Consider the following 4,176-nt stretch of genomic DNA (forward strand, 5'->3'; position numbering starts at 1 on the left):
GAGTTTATAAACACACTATGATTCACATGATTCGCCAGGCTCCCTTGTACAGCGCATCTCCAGAGGTTTAAAGCAGATTTGATTTCCTTCACTTTCCTCGAGAGATGAAGGTAAAGTAATTTGTTAAATCCAGAGCCTAGAATGTGACTCCTGCCGCCTCTGCTTCCGGTTGAGTCCTTACTTTTTTTTTTTTTTTTAAAAGCTGGGTGTCCGTGGTCTCTGCAGTAAAACCAGAGCAATCCATCTAATTCCAGACACCCACTGAAGCCCTGACACGGTGCCAGGAACCCAGAGAGAAACGTGAGCTGCTGTTACTGTTGTTTACTAGCTAGAGCCTTTGGGAAACCCCGTGCACGGGTTGGTGGAGTTCTAGTGATAACCCCAAGGCCCGAAATGCACTGCGCAGCTCAGACCCAGTGGGTATGAAAAAGCAAGCTTTTTCACGCTTCATCCCAGTCAAGTGATTTAAGCGCTTGCTTAGACTCGCATCATTTCATGCTCCGAGTCCTGCTAGCACAGAGGCCTCCTTCACGTCCTTGTTTATATAACAGGAGTGGAAATCCCACCCTCCCCCAGCCTAAGCCTTTGAGGTTCCACCAGTGAAGGGAAACATAAAATTTGGGAGCGAGGACTGCTAAACTTGGATCTTGGGATCGCAGCTTATCCAGACCGGTCTCTTTCGACTCAACAACAACAACAAAAGACCTCAGACTTCAGTACAAACTTCCCAGTGTGATAAATGGACCGAGATCTACATCACAGAGTGAGGGCAAGAAGTCTCCCTTTGGATTTCTTTGAGGTGGGACAGATGTTGAGGGGCGGGTGGGCTAGAAGCTCAACCTAGCTGGATGCGGTTCAGATTAAGTGAGCCAATCAGCTTCACAACATGGGGGGCGTGAGAGCCCAACACCTGTTTCCACCTCTGGGATCTGCCTCCAGAAGGTCCACCTATAACCACCAGCCAAGTTGGGTACAGAGTGGGGGGGGGGACTGTGGAGGGAGGGGCTGGGGGGGAGGAAGGGGGTGCTTTCCCTGTAGTCAGGGAGTGCAGGAGCCAGTCTGGCCTTGGCAGGGGTTCTTGCCAGTCAGCAAAGCAGTAGGCTTCCTCCCCATGTGTCCCGCCTGCCCGCCCCTCCTCCAACAGTCCCGGAAAGATAGCTGGGAACTTGACAACAAGACACAGACCACTGAGCTGCCTGACATTCCCACCCCAACAGCACAGAGGAGTTTTTATCCTTGCGTGTCTCTGTCACAGGTCCTGTCGTGAGTATTATTACAATCTAAAGGGGAGGCGGATTGTGGTTTTGCCTTTTTCTTTTCATTTTTTTTTTATTGGTTATTTTATTTACATTTCAAATGTTATCCTCCTTCACAGTTTCCCCTCCGCAAACCCCCTATCCAACCCCCTCCCTGCTTCTTCTTCCTTTTAAGATTGATTTATTTTATGTATTCGAGTACACTGTAGCTATACAGATGGTTGTGAGTCACCATGTGGTTGCTGGGATTTGAACTCAGGACCTCCAGGAGAACAGTCAGTGCTCTTACCCTCTGAGCCATCTCACCAGCCCCCCTCCCCCTCCCCCCACACCCACACTTCTAGGAGAGTGCTCCCCCACCCACCCACCCTCCCACACCAGCCTCACTGTGCTAGCTAGCATTCCTCAATGCTGGGGCATCAAGCCTTCACAGGACTTTTTTTTTAAAGAATCAAGTAGGCCTTCAGGACTGAAGATCCTGCCTGGTGGGGTAGTGTTGCATGTGTGTAATCTGAGCATTGTGGATAAAGAAGCAGGGGGATTACTACAAGTTCAGGCCCATCTGAACTATGGGGAGAGTCCCTGGACAGTTGGGGATACATCACAAGACCATGAGATGGACCTGCCTCACCTAATGAGTTGAAAAATCTGAAAACAACAGAGGTCCTCCCGAGTCCTGGGCCTCTGCAAAGTCCACCAGCAGAAGCTTTTAGTTTGAACACAAAGTTAGTTCTTCCTGGGTCCCTGAACCTGCTTTTTGCTTCAGGGAAAAGCAAGACTTTGATAGTCTACACCGTTTCATAAGTATTCACTTTCTTGTGTTGGCTTTACTCCATTGGCCTCTGATTCTGTCTTTATGGACTCTAGGAATTCTGGATCCTTTAAAAGAGCAAACAGTGCTTTTAACCACAGAGCCATCTCTCCCACCCTGGGGCTTGGGTCTTAGAGTATGACCTATCAGATTATGTGGGGGTCAGCACCCCCTAGGTAGCTTTTGTCATCATTGCAGAGCAGGTTTGTGACCAAGTCAGCCCCTGTACTGGCTGGTTTTGTGTGTCAACTTGATACAAGCTGGAGTTATCACGGAGAAAGGAACCTCAGTTGAGGAAATGCCTCCACGAGATCCAGCTGTAAGGCATTTTCTCAATTAGTGATCAAGTCGGGAGGGCCCACTGTGGGTGATGCCATCCCTGGGCTGGTAGTCTTGGGTTCTATAAGAAAGCAAGCTGAGCAAGGCAGGGGAAGCAAGCCAGTAAAGAACATCCCTCCATGGCCTCTGCATCAGCTCCTGCTTCCTGACCTGCTTGAGTTCCAGTCCTGACTTCCTTGGTGATGAACAGCAGTGTGGAAGTGTAAGCTGAATAAACCCTCTCCTCCCCAGCTTGCTTCTTGGTCTTGATGTTTGTGCAGGAATAGATACCCTGACTGAGTCCCTTTGTTCCATCTGGTGTCTTTCAGTCTCTGCCAGGATGAAGCAGGAAGCCCCTACTCCTTCCCCCATCCTCCATCTCAAGTGTCAACACATGCAGGGAGGCCCTCCCCAAATGTCAGTACCACGGGGGCTGGAGAGATGGCTCAGCGGTTAAGAGCACCAACTGCTCTTCCGAATGGTCCTGAGTTCAAATCCCAACAACCACATGGTGGCTCACAACCATCTGTAATGAGATCTGTAATGCATACTCTTCTGGTGCATCTGAAGACAGCTATAGTGTACTTAGATATAATAATTAATAAATCTTTTAAAAAATGTCAGTACCATAATCTTGACCACCAAGTCTCCAGAACTATGAGTAAATAAATTCCTTTTTTATTCCTTTTTTGTGATACTGAGGCTAGAGCCTTGTGCATGTCAGTCAAGTATTCTATCACTAAGCCAGACACCCTGACTTATCTTACTTTATATTAGAGACAGTGGTCTCACTAAGTGTCCTAGGCTTGGCCTTGGGCTTGTGATCCACCCGCCTCAGACTCCTGCATAGCCACGATGGGTAAGCACCACCACAGCCAACTAAAATTTGTTTTCTCTGTGAGTTACCTAGCCTGGGGTATTGCTATGGCAACATGCACGGGTTATAGCAATGAGATACAGGCTAAGGCTGATCTTTCATAGACTTGAGTCTTGGCAAGAAAAACAGAGTTAAGACAAAAAGTTAAGTAGTTACAGAAGCCGACACGTTCTTATGCATGAAAAAAGCAGGGTGCGTTGCACGGTCAAGTAGCAGGGTGTTCAGAAGAGAAAAGATCTCTGGAGTTGTCCCCTTTTTTAGAGCACATATGCAGAAGTGTATGTGAATTGGGACTGTAAGCATGAGTGTGATTTCCATGGGACGAGGAGGAGCGGAGGACATTTCAAGGTGGGGAAATAAGAACTAGCCGGAAAACAGACAGTATTTACGGTTCAGTTAACCAATCAGCCTGACTAGAGGAGACGCTAGAAAAACACTTTTATTTTTAAAAGGCCAAATAAACGGATTTCATTCTAATCGGATTAAAACGCATTGTAAACAACAGAAGTCCTTGGAAGCTTCTTGTATGACAACAGTAATATTTGCGAGAATTCACAGAAGTGTTAGGGGAAAGGTTTGAAGGCAAGAAGCACTGAAAGCAAGAAGCTCGGATCTTCAGAACCTGCCATTCGGTCTCCTGGTTGATTTTTGTGGGGGGGGTGGGAGAAGGCATCTGCTGTTTTAGAATGGGCCCACTATTAGAAAGAAATCCTACCATCGGGGCAAGGAAAGGCCTCCTTGGTTTTTCTTCTCTAAAGGCTCTGAAATGCCTTACAGGGGATGGTAGCACGTACCTATGATCCCAGCATTTAGGAGACGGAGTCAGCCTTGGCCATAGAGTGATTTCCAGGCCATTCAGCATTTCAAGAAAATGAGAGAGAGAGAGAGAGAGAGAGAGAGAGAGAGAGAGAAGA

The sequence above is a fragment of the Mus pahari genome, chromosome 4 (assembly GCF_900095145.1).
Source record: "Mus pahari chromosome 4, PAHARI_EIJ_v1.1, whole genome shotgun sequence".
NCBI lineage: Eukaryota > Metazoa > Chordata > Mammalia > Rodentia > Muridae > Mus > Mus pahari.